We start from the raw sequence: 17,293 nt of genomic DNA, 5'->3' as shown, positions 1-17,293 counted from the left end.
CAATGTGGGTTCTAATCCATCTTCATGGGTTCTAGATCATTTATGCAGGTTCCAGTTTGTCCTTGCTTCCCCCACTTCATGACCATCTTACCGGACTGACTGCCTCAGGATCTAGTACCAGCTTCAGAAGCAACAGATTCTAGTGGAGCATCCACAATAGCCTAAGGTCAATTCTCATGATAAATCCTTATTGTGCAGAGCCTCTTGTGGTTCTCCTTCTCCAATTGAATGTTGTCTGATACAGAATTTAATCCTAGGAGGTTCCAGAGGAACAGACCTTAAGAATGGGTTCTCTGAATTGGGTCTGGCTTTTCTGAAATTAGCTTTCTGATCCAGCTATATTTAAAGGCATTAATGACCCTGTTTCCAGTTGTAAAAGGGGCACAGATATTCTATGGTATCCGGTGGCAAAATAATTACCTAAATTATCACCTTCAGACACTTATCAAGTGCCTATAAGAGACAAGACTTTTGGTAACCAAATATTTGCTGTCACTGAAAACTTCTTTAGTGAAGATAAAAAAACATAGTGGAACTAGTTAACTGTTTCTACACGGACTGGAGAAGTTGGGGGAAGGAAACTATAAGATCAGGGCTTTAAATTTCTCAGCATGTAAGGGACTCAACATTTTCTATTATGACCCTAAATCAACCTCTCTCCTGTAGCCACCAGGTTGAGATTCCTAAAAAAATAAAACTAAACCTGGAGCCTAGTTCTGCAGGGTAGCTAAATTGTAACACAAATTGAATTGTCAATCCCATGAGTTTCTTATGTTACAGCATTAATTTTGAAGGAGTGGGGCTCTAAAAATTGGGACAGAGACATATGGGTAGACTCCAGCCCCTCAATTCTGCCAAACCTCTTTTCCAGCACTTCCACCCATAAATAAGGAGGTTAGTCACCTTGGCCAAAGAAACTACAGTGACTCCCCCTGAGGTAGGTGCCTTGTAAAGGATTGGAGTCCTTGGGATAAGATAGGAATCTGAGGGATGGAAATAACTCCCGGCCCTGCTTTTCCCATTTCCCCATGCTTTTAAATTTTTAGCCAGACTCAAGTCCACAGGCCCCAGAGGGTAAGGTACAGTGTATGATCCATAAGGAAGTATGATGTACACCAAAAGAATTGCATGATTTTGCCAAATTATGTTGATGAGAACCTGGGAAACATGTGGAATGGTTCCTAATGGTATGGGGTCAGACTGGAAGGAAAATAATGTTGGATCAAGCTAAATTTATTGATATGGGCCACTCAGCAGATTTCAGATTCAAGTGTTAGCATAAGGGGCTGGTAGTGGCTTCTCACATTTCACTTGGCTGGTTGACAGAAGTCTGGACCAAAAGGTGACTCACACTAAAAATGGCTGAAATGTCAAAATATCCCTGACATATTATAAAGGAAGGTAACTGGCACAGTTATTGTCATGGACAGCAAAGATCTTTGATCTCTCTAGAACTGATATAGATGGGCAGCTGACTGAAGTCTTCTTTGACCCATTTAAGCGAAAAAAAAAACCCTCTGGGTATCACTTTCTCACAAAAGAGAGTCATGGCCACTAGATTCATTCCCCTATGAAAGCAAATTCATATCCTGCAGACCCCTGAATGAAGGGGAGACCAGATCTTCTTAAGGAAGAACCCTGCTATGCAACCAAAATGTTGCACTGTAACTTTTCCTCCTAGTCTCTTCCAAAAGCTCTGCAGACATTTGTCAGGATGACTGTGCTTTGGGGAAAAGGAGATAATCTAATTTGGGGAGAATATGAGACAGTGACTCTGAACTGCCATCAATTCCTACACACCCAAACACCACAGTAGTACAGTAGTCAGTGTAGAGGATTATGATGATCAGAAAATCAAAGGAGTCTTAGTTCAGTTTCACCTCACAGTGTATCCAGTGGGTCAGGTCCCCAAACACCAAGCCCATTCTGCACCTATTTCCCTGAGTCTGGGAACACACAACTGGAATATACACACTGAACCACATGCTGACCCATGAAGTGAGGGCTATTATGCTACGGCAGGGGAAGTCGGGTAGAAGTCACCACAACTGCCTCTACTAAAATGTTAAACCAAAACCAAGACCAATTCCTAGAAGGACTGAAGAGATTAAAAACACAGCCAAGACCTTAGGTGATAATTAGGTGAAAAGGTGATAATTTCCACCACATCCTCTTTCAGCTCACTTATTTAAGCTGTGCATAAGAAAGATGGACCTCTAGAAATGACAGCAGATTACCATAAACTTAATCAGATGGTGGTTCTAATTACAATGAATGTTCTCGGTGTTTTTTAGTTGGTGGGGAAAATCAATATGTCCCACAGAATCTGTATGTAGCTATCAACCCAGTAAATGCTTTTTTCTATACCCTTATATTAGTTTACTAGGACTGCCATAACAGAATACTACAAACTGAGTGGCTTAAAACAGCAGAAATTGGTTCTCCATACTTGTTATTGGAGGCTAGCTGACCAAAATCAGGATGCTCCCTCTGAAGCCCTCAGGGAGGATCTTTCTTTTCCTCTTCCAGCTTCTGGTCTTCCCAGGCACTCCTTGGCTTACGGTAGCATAACTCCAATCTCTACCTCCGTCATCACATTGCTATCTTCCTTCTGTGTCTGTGTCTTTGTGTGTGTCTGAGTCCAGATTTCCCTTTCCTTGTAAAGACATCAGTCATGTTGGTTCAGGGCCCATCCTAATGACCTCATCATAACTTAATGACATCTGGAAAGACCCTATGTCCAAATTGAATCTCATTCACAGGAACTAGTGGTTATTCATGATATCTCTCTTAGGGGACACAATTCAATCTATAACAGCGTGCATTTAGTAGTCCCATACCTTATGTTTATTTTTTTTAAGATTTTATTTATCTATTCATGAGAGGCACAGAGAGAGAGAGAGGCAGACACAGGCAGAGGGAGAAGCAGGCTCCGTGCAGGGAGCCTGACATGAGACTGGATCCTGGGTCTCCAGGATCACACCCTAGGCTGAAGGCGGCGCTAAACCACTGAGCTACCCAGGCTGCCCCATGCCTTATGTTTAAATTTGCTGTAATTAATGTTAATGGAATTATATGAGTATAAATTAATGGAAAACTACAGACAGTCTTGCAAATGGCCCAGATTTTTCAAGAATGAAAGTTTGGGTCACCCCATGAGTAGGGAACTATGACCAGCTAACATGCTTGCTAAGAACAAAAGGAATAAATATGCACCAAGAAAAGCAAGAAGATACTTATAAATCATAGCTGCGACCATGTACACAAGTGCAGAGTAAGAATTATAATAGTTATGAATATTGTTTATTTTGATAAGAATATACTTGTGTACATACTGGTAATTCTTTTCCTTCTCCTCTTCCAATTCCCTAGCATCTCGGTAGCATCTAAGTTGTATTAATAGTAGTTAACTTCATATTTCAATAATTAAGTTAGAGGATGTTAATGGGGAAATGTGACTCAGCTCGAAATGGAATAAAACTCATCCACAGGTCGATAAAGGGACTTTATCCTATAGGGAAAGTGTTAGCCTGCTTTCCATTGCATAAAGGTTAGTTGCATTATATTAGGTGAAAGCATAATTTTGAGACTGTCTTTGTTAGGAAATTTAACATGTTAAAAGTGATACATGTGGATAAGAAGTTTGCAAGGGTGGATTGTGATAAACTTGTATCAGGTCAATTCACTAGAAACTGGATCTATGTTTCCCAGAAGTTCTAGATTGGCACTGGCCACAAGACACATTTTATGTGAGATCTGAAAGGCAAAAGCGAAGCTGGAGGCAACATTCTTTTTATGCTCAGAAAGCTGGTGCAGGAGACCAGGCGCTCTTGCAGCTCACACACACTGTCACTCATCTGCTGGCTCACCTTCAGAATGCAGGTCTCTCCCTTTAGCTTGTCAATTCCTGGGCCAGATGTGTTTTGTTTTGACGGCATGTGCCAGCTTCCCCTGCCTATTACTACCCATTATCAAAGTTGGAGGCTTAGAGGTGCAGAAGGTGGTCAATGAGGGTTCTTGTCCACACACATGGCTTCTGGATGCTCTGCGTCAGTTACAGGTTTTTGCTTCTCCCGTTTCATGCACATCTTTTCTTCTCAGTCGCCTGCCTGCTGACTACACTCTCCAACAATACCAGACAAAGAAGAAATAATTGCTCGTAAGTCTCTTAGCCACCTCCCACAATCTGCTGCCATAGACCTTAGAAGGCACTGAAATGCTGTTAGCCATTGGTCCAGCTAGAAGCTGCCAACTGTGTCAGACCCGCAAAACGTAATAGGCTGCTGAGTGCCTCGTGTTGTGGTGATTATGGTTCACAACTATCTAGGATCCACTTATTAATGTTTTCCCCTGTGGATATCTCCTTTTAATCAGAAAAGTTAAGTAATCTCCCCTGGATTACATATTTTTGTCTGGATTACATATTTTACATAATCCCCCCACCTCCGACCCCCAGCAAGCTAAATCAGTGGGAAAGGAAGGGAGGAGAAAAGAAGGGAGGATGTGATTAGTATCAAGCCAGTTATCGCTAAATACGACTGACTGCTTGGGACCCCATCAGACTGTCCCACCAGAAGCTTCATATGGTGTGATTCATGACTGTCCATCTAGGGGGAGGAGGACGCAATATGCATGACTGTTGAGTAGAGTCCAGGGAGGCCCCACAGCTAAAGGCAAGGGGAACCCAATGTGAGCCTAAGGCCAGGCACTGTCAAGTTGACTGAATGAGGTCAATGGAGTCTGTACATCGTAGAAGCTGGACAAAGATATGGGTGAGTTCAGGAAAACCTGAAGTGGTCCATAATTGGCTATATTACAGATCTAGGAAATGGTGCAGCTCATTGGAGTCCATTCCTCATTCACCATGGGGTAGGGTGGGAGGGGTGTGCATTGCAAATTAATTATTTTCCCAGTGGAATAGGTTTACACAGGTTCATATGCATGTTCTCTTCCAATCCATTATTACATCCTATGTTTAAGGATTGGCTGGCCCAAGTCAGAGACACAGGTGTTGGCCATACACAGGGAAGCACAGACTTCTGCTCAGGACAACCAGCATGTGGAACTTCCACATACAGTGTCTGTGGGATGTTTCCCTGAGGAACCATACCTGGCTTGATAACTGGAGATATCAATGCATCCAAGTGTGCCTAACCATGCCCACCATGGAATAATAAGACTGTTGCCCCCAACTGGCCCATGACCCTAGAGGAGATTCAGGCCATGCTTGTATCTCCAAATCTGGAAAAAATAAGTTTTGTTCTTTGATTATAAAAGTAAAAGCAACACTTCTCCATTAAAAATAAATAAGTAAAAGAGTAACTTATGCTTATTGTAAAAAATTAAGAGGTTAAAGTCTTTTTTACTTCCCCAAGATAACCACTGCTAATATCTTGGTGTATTCCTTTTTAGGTTTTTTTCTGTGGATATATAATATAAACCGTATTTTTAAATAAAATTGAATCATATAAGTGTTTTATTACTTTGCTTTGCTCACTTAACATTTTGTGATAAATATTTTGTTGCCATGGAACACTCTTTAAAAGCACCATAATTACAGCTGAATAACATTTTTAGACAGAGTGTTTATAATTTTTAACTATTATATATAGAAGTATGATGAACATCCTTATATATATATGTAAGTCTTTGATCACATTTTTGATTATTTTCTTTAGGAGATACTTAAAAGTGGGATTATTGTGACAAAGGACATAAACATATTTATGCAAAGTCTTACTGCCAAATTGTTTCCAGAAATGTTGTACCAATTTATAGTCCTATCAACAACATGTTACTGCAAAAGCATTGCAAAAACAAGTCTGTATTTTTAATGGGTTTTTCCAGATTAGTAGGAGGAAATGGTATCTCGTTATTTTGATTCATATTTCTTTGATTAATGGCCATTAATTCTTTGATTATTGACCAATTCTTAGGTTTGTTGACCATTTGGATTTCTTCCACAAAGTGTTTGTTCATTTTTCAATTGGAGTATTAGTATCTTTTTACCGGCTTGATAAAGCTGCTCATTCTTTGTCATATTCATTGCAAATACTTTTGCCATTTTTGCATTTCATTTTAAATTTTTATTATGGAGGGATTTTTAAAAATACAGATAGTTATGGGGTTTTGTTTGTCTTATGTAGTTAAATCTAACAACCTTTTTCTTTGTGATTTATCCAATAGTTTCATGCTTATATAGCTCCCCTTATCCCAACATTAGTTAAATGTTTTCCTATATTTTCTTTTAGATAATTAAGAAGATGCATAAGATGTATAAAATCACAACATATAAGAATTGGAGAGGTGCCTGGGTGGCTCAGCAGATTAAGTGTCTGCCTTCTGTTCATGTCATGATCTCAGGATCTCAGGATCTCAGGGATGCAGCCCCGCATTGCATTGCATTGGGCTCCCTGCTCAGTGGGAGTCTGCTTCCTCTCTCCTTCAGTCGCTCCCCCTGTTTGTGCTCTCTCTTGCTCTCTTTTTCTCTCCCAAATAAATGAAAATTAGAATTAGAAAAGCTGTCATAGCCTTCATTTTATAAATAAGATAATTCAAGCTTTGGAGGTAAGGCAACTCAAATACTAGATCATGCAGTCAGTAAGGGGCAAAGCCAAGATTTTATTTTTGAGTAAGTATAATTAGCACACAATTAAATCCATGAATCTAAAGTTTTCAATTTGATAGGTTTTGACAATTGTATGTATTCTTGTAACCACCACCCAAATCAAGACACAGAATATTTCCACCACCATCAGCAACCACTATCTGATATCTTTTACTACAGACTATATTTGCCTATATTTGGATTTTATTAAAATGGAATCATAGAGTAAGTACTTTTTAGTAGCTCCCTTTGTTCACTCAGCATAAATTATTTGAGATTCAAATATAGTGTTGCGTCTATAAGTGGTTTATTCTTTTTTATTGCTGAGTATGAATTGTCTGAATATAATACAGTATGTTAATCCATTCTCCTGTTTATAGGCATTTGGTCTGTTTCCAGTTTGGGGCTATTATGAAAAAGGCTGATATGAATATTCCTGTAGAAGTATTTGTTTAGACATATGATTTCATTTCGCTGGGAAATGGAATTGCTGGGTCATTGGATAGGTGCATGTTTTAAAGCTAAGGTTTGCAATCTGCCTCTGAAAACCATGCCCCAAGCCATTGGACCATATTGTCTCTCACAGATCCAAACATTAGGGGGTCAAGTTCAAATTCTAACTCTTCCATTTTCTTGCTGGGGCAAGTTGCTTCACCTCCCAGCACTTTGTTTCCTCATCTGCACCAACCCCTCAGGGTGCTGTGAAGAGTAAATGAGGTAAAACAAATGAAGCACTTAGGATGGAGCCTGGCACATGGTTTATGTTTAGTATTATTATTATTATGTTAGAGAATGTGTCTACATTTAGTCTGTCAGATACTGGGTTAGAAAAGGATTCTCTTAAAATCAGCCAAGAAAGTCCTCCCTGTGAAGGTGGGGCCACATTGTAAAGATTATTTATGGAAAAAGACTGTCCCTTCCCACAAATTGAGCTGGACCTGCCACCAAAATGCCCATGTCCAGACAAGGCAGCTTTGAGCCTCGCTGCTGGCTCATCCTCCAGCTCTTGCTCTTACCCTTGTGGGGTTTACCACCCAGAATTTTCTTGCTCAGTGTCCAGCCCCAGCCAGTCCCTGAGGACTCACAGCTTTAAAACACTCTTAAACGGGACACCTGGGTAGCTCGGCGGTTGAGTGTCCGCCTTTGGCCCAGGGCATGATCCTGGAGACCAGGGATCAAGCCCCACATGGGCTCCCTGCATGGAGCCTGCTTCTCCCTCTGCCTTTGTGTCTCTGCCTCTCTGTGTCTCTCATGAATAAATAAATAAAATATTTAAAAATAAAATAAAATAAAACCCTCTTAAACATCTGAGCAGAATTCCACACCCAGCTCCACCTCTCCTTTTGGGCTTCAACCAGATTACCCAAGACTCCGTTGGCTTTGGCTCATTACTGATGTCCCAGCCTATAGTCAGTATAATGGTAAATGTTCAGGAGGAACACATTAGTGGCCTAGGGTAGTGTTGTTAGGGCTCAACTGAAGAACACCTTTCCAACCTTGAGTACTTCCTAATTCCCTCTAGAAGATCATCTCATTCTGCCTTTCTTCCATGCCACTACCTCTCACTGGATGGTAAGCTCCTAAGGGTGAGAACTAGATTATTTACCACACAATGGCATACTAAGTGCCCAGCAGAGATCCTGGCACATAGTTAGAAAGGCACCCAAGAAGTATTGTTGCTGTATAAGAGAAAAACATTGACATACAGTATGTCTCTCCTCTCATCTTACCTGCTGAGGAGATTTCTACCTTCCTTCATAGTTCAGCTTCTGGACTTTTATCATAAAGATCAGAAAAGAGTTAGCTGAGAAGGAAAGCAGAACCCGGAAAAGTTTCTTAGAATTTTTCAAAAAATAGAAGCAAATTATTCATCCATCAACAAGAATATTTATTTATTTATTTATTTATTTATTTATTTATTTATTTATTATGATAGTCACAGAGAGAGAGAGAGAGAGAGAGGCAGAGACACAGGCAGAGGGAGAAGCAGGCTCCATGCACTGGGAGCCCGATGTGGGATTCGATCCCGGGTCTCCAGGATCGCGCCCCGGGCCAAAGGCAGGCGCCAAACCGCTGCGCTACCCAGGGATCCCAACGAGAATATTTATTAATAAGTAATGGCCATGCATGGAATCAAGTATATAGTTTAAATGCACTATCTAATATGCACTAATCCACAGGCTTTATTCATGCACTTATTGACATGGATAATAATCACACAAAGTTCAGTTTCTAAAATTTGGAGAGTGATATATACATATGTGTATTCAAGGTCATTGAAAAAAAACTTGAAAAATGAAAAATTATGCTATTATTGTTATGACACATGGTTACGGATCCATACTGTGTAGAAATAGCCCACAAGCATACATAATAGAATAGTATTAGAGTGGTATACACCCAACTAGTTTAGGACCAAATTTGGGACCAAATTATAAAGTTACATGCACTTTATTCATGAAGAATAACTGAAAATTTTGTTGCTGCAAGTGGCTTGATTAGAGCTGCAGTGTAAGATGTGAATCTTTCGAGGGAAGGAGAGAAAGATCTAGGCATTCACCATTCATGGAGGCACTGTCACAGGCATTTGAGATATATCTTTTTTTAAAGATTTTATTTATCTATTTATGAGAGACACAGAGAGAGAGGCAGAGACATAGGCAGAAGGAGAAGCAGGCTTCCTGAGAGGAGCCTGATGCAGGACTCGATCCCAGGATCCCAGGATCATGACCTGAGCCGAAGGCAGACACTCAACCACTAAGCCACCCAGGTGCCCCAGGCCACTTGGGATATATTAGTGAAATCCCTACTGTCACTTTTATCCATGTTGCTTTCCAGGCCTGAGGCAGAAAAGTCTGTTTCAGGGCCTTCCAGGTGACAGCTGAGGAAGGCCTGGAGGTGCAGGGGAGTGGGTAAAAGATAGGGGTGGGAAGTCAAAGGTCACTGGGGAGAATGCATAGGCAGGTTCAGTGTGCAAGGTCCTGGGAGAAGGTGGGGAGAGGGACTATGCCTAGCTTGAAAAGATAACCCAAACAAGGGGGTGTCCCTGGCAGAAGAAGGGGACTCAGGACAAGAAAGAATGGGCCCCTGCTCTAGGCCTACCCCTGCAGCAGAGCTGGGTTCTGCAGAAATGGATGGCATGTTGCCTGCCCCTGAGGAGCTCACAGATTAGTTGTGACAAACATTTATTCAGCAAATACTCTCTGAGTGAGTGTGCTGAAATCTACACTAGGTAACTTGTCATCCTAGCAACCTAGGGAGAACTTGATCTGCAGCCCCCGAAGGCTACAGTTTGGGGGGCTTCATGCAGAGATATGAGACACCCGGCTCTGAACAGGAATGAACAAGAGAGAGTTACGACATGCACTTGCCCCTCACCCAACTCAAGTACCTGCGCCGCCTCTCCTTTAAACACTGCTAATTCCCAAGGTCCTGGTCTTTGGCTGGCTCAGCCCCCAAAAGCCATGGGCCATGACCATAGACTTTCCAAACTCAAAACATCCACTCAGAGAAGATAAATTTCCGGTTCTGGGAAGACTGTCTGGAAAGGGCTGTTAGAAAGATGCACCCGCGGAGCTGAGGGCTCCAGTGGGCCAAGTGTCAGTCTGGTGAACAGAAGACACCTGGGCTTCAGTGTCAGCTCTGCTGCTCACTTACTAGGAGACCTTGTGCAAAGACTTATGTTTGACCTTCAGTTTCTACACTTCTACACTGTCATGAAGACATGGCTTAGATGTCCTGGAGCCACTCCAGCTAACACCATCAGATTCATTTCCCAGAACGGCAGTAACAAGGTACGACCAACAGGGTGGCTTAAAACAACAGATGCTCATGGTCTCCTGTTCCGGAGGCTGAAGGTCCGAGATCAAGGTGTCACGAGGTTGGTTCCCTCTGAAGGCTTTAAGGGAGAAGCTGCTCCGGGCCTCTCTCCTGGCTTCTGGAAGTTGGCTGGCAATCCAGCTTCCTTGACCTGTAGCCACATCGCCCCAATCTCTGCCTCCTTGTTCCATGGTGTTCTCCTTGCATGCATGCCTGTCTTTTCACATGGTTCTTTTTATAGGAAATCAGTCATATTGGATTAGGGGTTCACCCTACTCTAGTATGACCTCAAACTGATCCCATTTCTAAATAAGGTCATATTCCGAGGTACTAGAAGTTAGGAGTTCAACAGGAGTTTTTCAGGGACACCATTCAACCCTTAGCAAAAATCCTGGATGTCTGATTCTTCCTCCTTCCTCACTCTGTGATCACGATGAAAATCATATCTTCTCTCAAAATGGGAAATGGATACAACAGGAGAGAAAGAAAAGGAATGAAGCGCAGAGTTCTGGGAGACACTGGTGCTAGCGACGTTGGTACATGAGGAGGATTACAAAACAGCCATCCCAGTTTCAAACAGCAGTTCTTTCCTAAGATTCAAATATGGGCTCAAGCCCAGGTAAGAACTGTAGGGTGTATATGGAACCACATGATGTGTGGAACACGTACCCTCATTGAGTTTTCAATCCATCCGTCCTGGATGACACTGATTCCCATGAATAGTTAAAGGGCATCTCAGTGCTGTGTGAGCCAGGGTTCAGAAAAGGAGGCATCACAGTCCTCTAAAGTAACTGGGAGATTTAGAGGATGGGAAAGGTCGCTGGAGACCAACAGAGCAAAGGCCAAATTATATAAGGGACCGTGACTAGAACTGCCTGAGTAAAAATGGCCTCAAAAAATGACTTGGGAATTGTTCCTCTTCCTCTATTTTCTGAATGTGTGCAAGATTCACTTAATTTTTTCCCTGAAGTTTGATAGAATGTTCTAGCAAAGCCACTTGAGCCTAGAGCAGACTTTGTGGGAATGTTTTAAATTATGAATTCAATTTCTTTCACTGATATGAGTCTATTCAGACTTTTATCTCTTCTGAGTCTGTTTTGGCTATTGGTGATTTTTATTGCACTGTCTCTTCCATCTAGGATGTCAAAGATTGTTGGCATAAAGCTCTAAAAATAATATCCTTTTAGTGATCCTTTCAATGCCTGTGGCATCTCTAGTGATGTCTTCTCTTCCATTCTAAACATTGGTAATTTCTGTCTTTTCTCTTCTTTTCCTCACCAGCAAAGGTTTATCCATTTTATTCCATAGAGAGAAACAGATTGGTGTTCATTCATATTTCACTTTTTTCTTCTTTTTCATCAGTTTATGCTCTTTGCTTGGTTATTTCCTTCCTTGTATTTATTTGGGGGGTAGTTAGCTTCTTTTTTTTTTTTATATATTCTTAAAACTTAGATCCAGGATTTTAGACTGTTCTATCTTCATCTAGCATTTAAAGCTACACCTTTTCCTCTTAAGGACTTCTTTTGTTACATCCACAAATTTTGAAATTTTGTGGTTTTATTTAAAGCCTGCTCAAAAACTTTTCTATTTTCCCTTGTGACCATGTAAAAGTGCGTCTCTTATAGATAGTATATAGCTGAGTTCTTGCTTTTTTTGTCAATTTGAGTGGAGCCCAAACTATTTACATTTGAAATAATTATGGTTAGGTTTAAATCTACCACCTAGGGCAGCCCGGATGGCTCAGCAGTTTAGCGCTGCCTTCAGCCCAGGGCGTGATCCTGGAGACCCAGGATCGAGTCCTGCGTGGGGCTCCCTGCATGGAGCCTCGGCTTCTCCCTCTTCCTGTGTCTCTGCCTCTCTGTGTCTCTCATGAATAAATAAATAAAATCTTTTAAAAAAAATAAATAAATCTACCACCTAGGTTTATTTTCTATCTGTCTGATCTGTTATTTGTACCATTTTTTAGCCTATTTTCATGTCACCTATCCTTTCTCTGCTGTGGGTTGCAGTGACGTGGAGAGAGTGAGGAAGAAGAATTTAACTTGAATAAGAACTTAAAATTTTGTAAATGAGTCTGGACTATCTGGCATGTGAAAATGAGATTGATCCTTAGTACCTCCAAAGAACCAGAAAACTATGGTATCTACATGAGTTTTCAGGTTAGGGATCCAACTGAGCAGGTAGGAAAACAATAGTTAGAACATAGAGCAATATTTCATTATTTCAGGCCAAGCCCAGTTCATTCAATAAACCAGTTACAAATCCTACACATGTGAAAATAGTTTATAGGAAAAAAGCTGGGACTCTAGAGGTCAGAGACAAAGAGCAGGCTGCTGCCAGGCCTCTCCTAAGTCCACATTGGTGGTCTTGCAGTGGTGGGCCCAGGTTCAAATCCTCCTCCCTACCTGTGAGTGTGTCCCCACAGAGGTAGGGCCCGAAATACTAGTCCCTGCTCTCACAGACACCTTACACTCATGTCCCTGCCCCACATATGGGACTCTAACACCACAGTGCAGACACAACATGCTTTCTGTGGTCCACCAGGAGGGAGGAAACAGATTAGGCTTCAGACATCAGGCCTCAGCAAACAGTATGAGGTGGGAACACACATTGCCAAGAGAAAATGGAGCCTTGGGGCACCTGGGTGGCTCAGTGGTTGAGTTTTTGCCCTCAGCTCAGGCTGTGATCTCTGGGTCCTGGAATCGAGTCCTACATCGGGCTCCTTGCATGGAGCCTGCTTCTCTCTCTGCCTGTGTCTCTGCCTCTCTCCCTGCGTCTCTCATGAATAAATAAATAAAAATCAAAAAAAAAAAAAGAAAAGAAAAGAAAAGAAAATGAAGCCTTTTTCAGGAAGAATGGCAGGGAGAAGCTAAGGTAGTTGCTACTCAAAGTATGTGATGAAAGACTAGTTTCTTTTTCCAGTCAGTCATGGAACTCTATTTTGTAAAACACAATAAAAACAAATTACCAGGAGAAAAATTGAATAAAAACAGAGCATGCAAAATGCAAGCTCAACATTTGCATTAGATTTGACAGACACAAAACTATTCCATTAAATTGCAATTTCTGCACTCACTTCATTGTGCATCAGTTCGAGCCAGGCCATGTATCATGCTGTGAGTGGCACTCACTGGGGCTCAGTTAGATGGCAGCCATTGCCTTTCCATGTGGCCGTCATGAACAGGTGCAGGATTTTGACAGACCTGGGCTGAGAGATGTTAGTCTCCAGCCTCCTGGAGGCAACTTCTGATCGGGTGAATCTCCAAGCGTCAACCTTCTGGGTCCTGCAGCATTCACTCCATGCCCTAATTCTCTCTCTCCAAGTTCATGCTACCTCTTGTGCCCAGCATACCCCCTTCCTGACTTGGCATATCCTGCCCCGACTGTTCTGTGGGGCCCAGCTTTATCGATCCTCCTGGACAGCACTGCCCCGAGGCCTTTCAAGGGGAGCTGAGCCCCATGTCTCAAGCATACTTCATGTCCTGCCGGCACTGTGGCGATTATGTCCATGTCTCACCTTTCCTGTGAGACTATAAGATACTTGGCGGCAGGACTCATTTCTCCTTTATCTTTGCAAACTTCCTAATAGCTGGCAGCATGGCTACCTTTTAATAAAGTTGGGCTTTTATCAGTGATTGAAAACAACCGAACCCTCTCCCTCAGTCCGGATAGAGCCGGCAGGGCAGGGAGAAATAGCTGTTTGTCTGTTCTTCTACTTCGCCCGCCAGGAAGTTCCAGGCCCTGATGGACCCCGGCCAGAGAAATCCCAACAGCGCTGAGGAAAATGGCCGGTTGCTAAGTGGACCCTGTGGAAGGGCTGCGCGCCTCTCTAAGCTCTAAGAAAACGAGGACACCAGCTGTCTTCTGTCTCGGTCAAGCAGGCGCTGCTTTTCATCTCTCCCAGGCCTCTTACCGCCCAGCAGGGTGTCCGAGCCCAGTGCCAGTTGTCCCAAGATGGGGAAGCAGACTTGACAGATGGAAGACAGGTTAGCGTTGTGCGAAGGGAAACCACTTTTGCTTAGAGCCCCGTGTGCATGGCGGGCACAAGGCTTGGTTACCGAGTGAGGAGCTATGGAGGACAGCCGTGGGCACCTTTTGTTCCCCTGCCCCGTGGTGCACCAGGACAGACGGCAGCATGCAGGCTCAAGGCGCCACAGCACCTACCTGCGAGAACCGAAGCCAGGTCCCTCCGACCCTGTGAGAGGCCCAGGCCGGCCATTCCTCCAGAGCGCCCCTGCCATGACGCCCCGCCATAAATCAGGCGCGGCCACCCCCAAGTCACAGGCTGAGCCAGGCGACTGGGAAATGGGGGGGTGGGGGGGACAGGCTTCTGTCTGGCTTTGCCTGCGTGAAGGAGGCCACCTGGACTTTATGGCAGGGACAGGTTCCCTGAGAGCGTCCCTGGGCTAGGCCCTGCCCTGTCACATCTCAAAACAAGACTCTCTGTGCCGAGGGACTGGGATTGTCCGCACCTGGCTGTGAAAGAGAGCCCGGGGGGAAGAGAGACAGGAGGGAGCTAGGAAAACAGACAGGAGGATGGGGGTGTGCGGCTGGAGGAGCCAGAGGGAAAGACGAAGAAAGATGGTTCTTAAAAAAAAAAAAAAAAAGGCAGAGGAAAGACAGAAAAAAAGTGAGCAGGGGAAAAAAAGAAAATAAATCTTAAAAGCTAGGAAGAAGAGATGGCAAATAAGTAACGTAAGTGGTAACAGTTTTGGAGAGCCTTGCTGACTGATAGAAAAGTGTCTTGAATCCACTTCCCCTCCTCGGTGGGGCTCTGGAGCCACGTTTCTCCCAGGGGGCCGGGGAGGAGCAGGGCCACCCAGGTAAACTGCCAGTCTCTCAGGGAAGCCCAGAGGCGCCCCTTCCTCTCTCTCCTCCACAGACAGCCCCAGTCTTGGGAGGCCCTGGAAGGTGAGTTCAGGGCCCCAGGGCAGCACGGAGCCTGGGAAATGGTGTCATCTCACAGAGGTCGTCTGCTGAGCTGGGCTGGCTGGAAAAGCTCGGGTGTACGGGTCTGTTTGCGCCTGCATGCAGGGCGCCTGAGGGAAAGAGAGAGAGACACAGAGAGTTGCCTGCCAGGGGTGGAAAATCTTGCCACCGCGAGAATTCTGATCACTTTTGATTTGGGTGTAGCTGTTTTCTTCTCGTAATCCCCAGTGTGGTGAGCAGAAGGAGGTGGGAAAAAACACTCCATGAAGTCTTTTTCCATTAGGAGGCCACTAAACTGCATAAGTAATTCAGAAATAAGGGTCTGCTGCACGCATAGCTTCCAACTCAGATATTACTGGACTTTGGAGAGCTTTTGTCCCAAAATGCCCAAGAAAGAAGGGACAATATTTTTTTAAATTATTTTTGTGATAAATACACATAACAAAGTTTACCATACTTACCACTTTTAAGTGTACAGTTCAATTGCGTTATGTTCACATTGTTGTGCAACCAGTCTCCAGAACTTTTTTCATTTTGCAGGCTTGAAACTCTATACCTATTAAACAACTCCCCATGCCCCCTCCCCCGGCCCCTGACAACCACCATTCTACTCTCTGTCCCTATGAATCTAACTACTGAAGGCCCTTCATATAAGTGGAATCATATAGTATTAGTTTTTGTGGGACTGGCTTATTTCACTTCACATCATGTCCTCCAGGTTCACACATGTTGTAGCATATGTCAGAATTCCTTTCCTTTTTAAGACTGAATAATACTCCATTGTGTGTATATACTGCATTTTACTTACCCACTCATCTACCTTTTGGCTATTATGAATAATGCTGCTATGAACATGACTGTACAAATATCTCCTCAAGACCCTGACTTTAGTTCTTTTGAGTACATACCCAGACGTGGAATTTCCAGATCATATTGGGAACTCTTTTTAATTTCTGAGGAACTGCCATATTATTTCCCATAGTGGCCATACTGTTTTTCCATTCCCACTAACAGTGCATAAGGGTTGCAATTTCTCCACATCCTGGCCGACACTTGTTCTTTTTCTGGTTGTTTGATAGAAGTCATCCTAATGGGTGTGAGATGGTATCTCTTTGTGGTTTTGATTTGCATTTCCCTGATGATGAGTGATGTTGAGCATCTTTTCCTGAGCTTATTAGCCATTTGCGTATCTCCTTTGGGGAAATGTCTGTTCAAGTCCTTTGCCCATTTATTAATCACGTTGTTTTTTTGTTTTGTTTTTGACTTGTGGGGATTCTTTATGTATTCTGAATAATCTTCCATTGTGCAGGTTGCCTTTCACCACTGATCCTGTCCTGTGATGCACAAAAGTTTTTAATATTGAACTTGTCCAATTTAATCTATTTTTTTTCTTTTCTTGCCTGTAAGAACCAGTATTTTAAGCCACCTTTTATACTATGGCTCTTCTCAGGCTGCCATTAAGAGAAAGAACAGGATAAGACCCTATCCTGATGAATGTGATACACATGCCCCGATAGCTTGGAACTGCCCCAAGGGAGCAAGCATGGACCAGGTTAAGAACTAATCTTACTTTCTGTGTCAGAGTTTTATGTGAGGCTATCAGAAATTCTTTCTCTGCAGATCCATGCTAAATTTGGGATTTTGATTTGGGGTTTTGTTGTTTTGTTGCTGCTGGTTGGGTCCTACGGCAAGGAATTTTAAAGAATTCACTAAGTGTAAAAGATCCAAGAAGAACTGCTTATTTAGGAGAAAATGTCCCAGGTCTTCTGGCCAGCTCAGATCTGCACTATTTGCAGCAGAAGGGAATCATCCTATAAAGTCAATAAATGGTCCCAAAGGAAGTGAGCCAATTGCAGGCATTCTAACTGTTCAGAAAGATAAGGAGTTGAAAGCATCTTATGAAAAGATGCTCAACATTCAGGGTCCTGCCTCTATGCT

This window comes from Canis lupus, chromosome 16, assembly GCF_003254725.2.
Source record: "Canis lupus dingo isolate Sandy chromosome 16, ASM325472v2, whole genome shotgun sequence".
Classification (NCBI taxonomy): domain Eukaryota; kingdom Metazoa; phylum Chordata; class Mammalia; order Carnivora; family Canidae; genus Canis; species Canis lupus.
Note: the sequence above shows the minus strand (reverse complement) of the source record.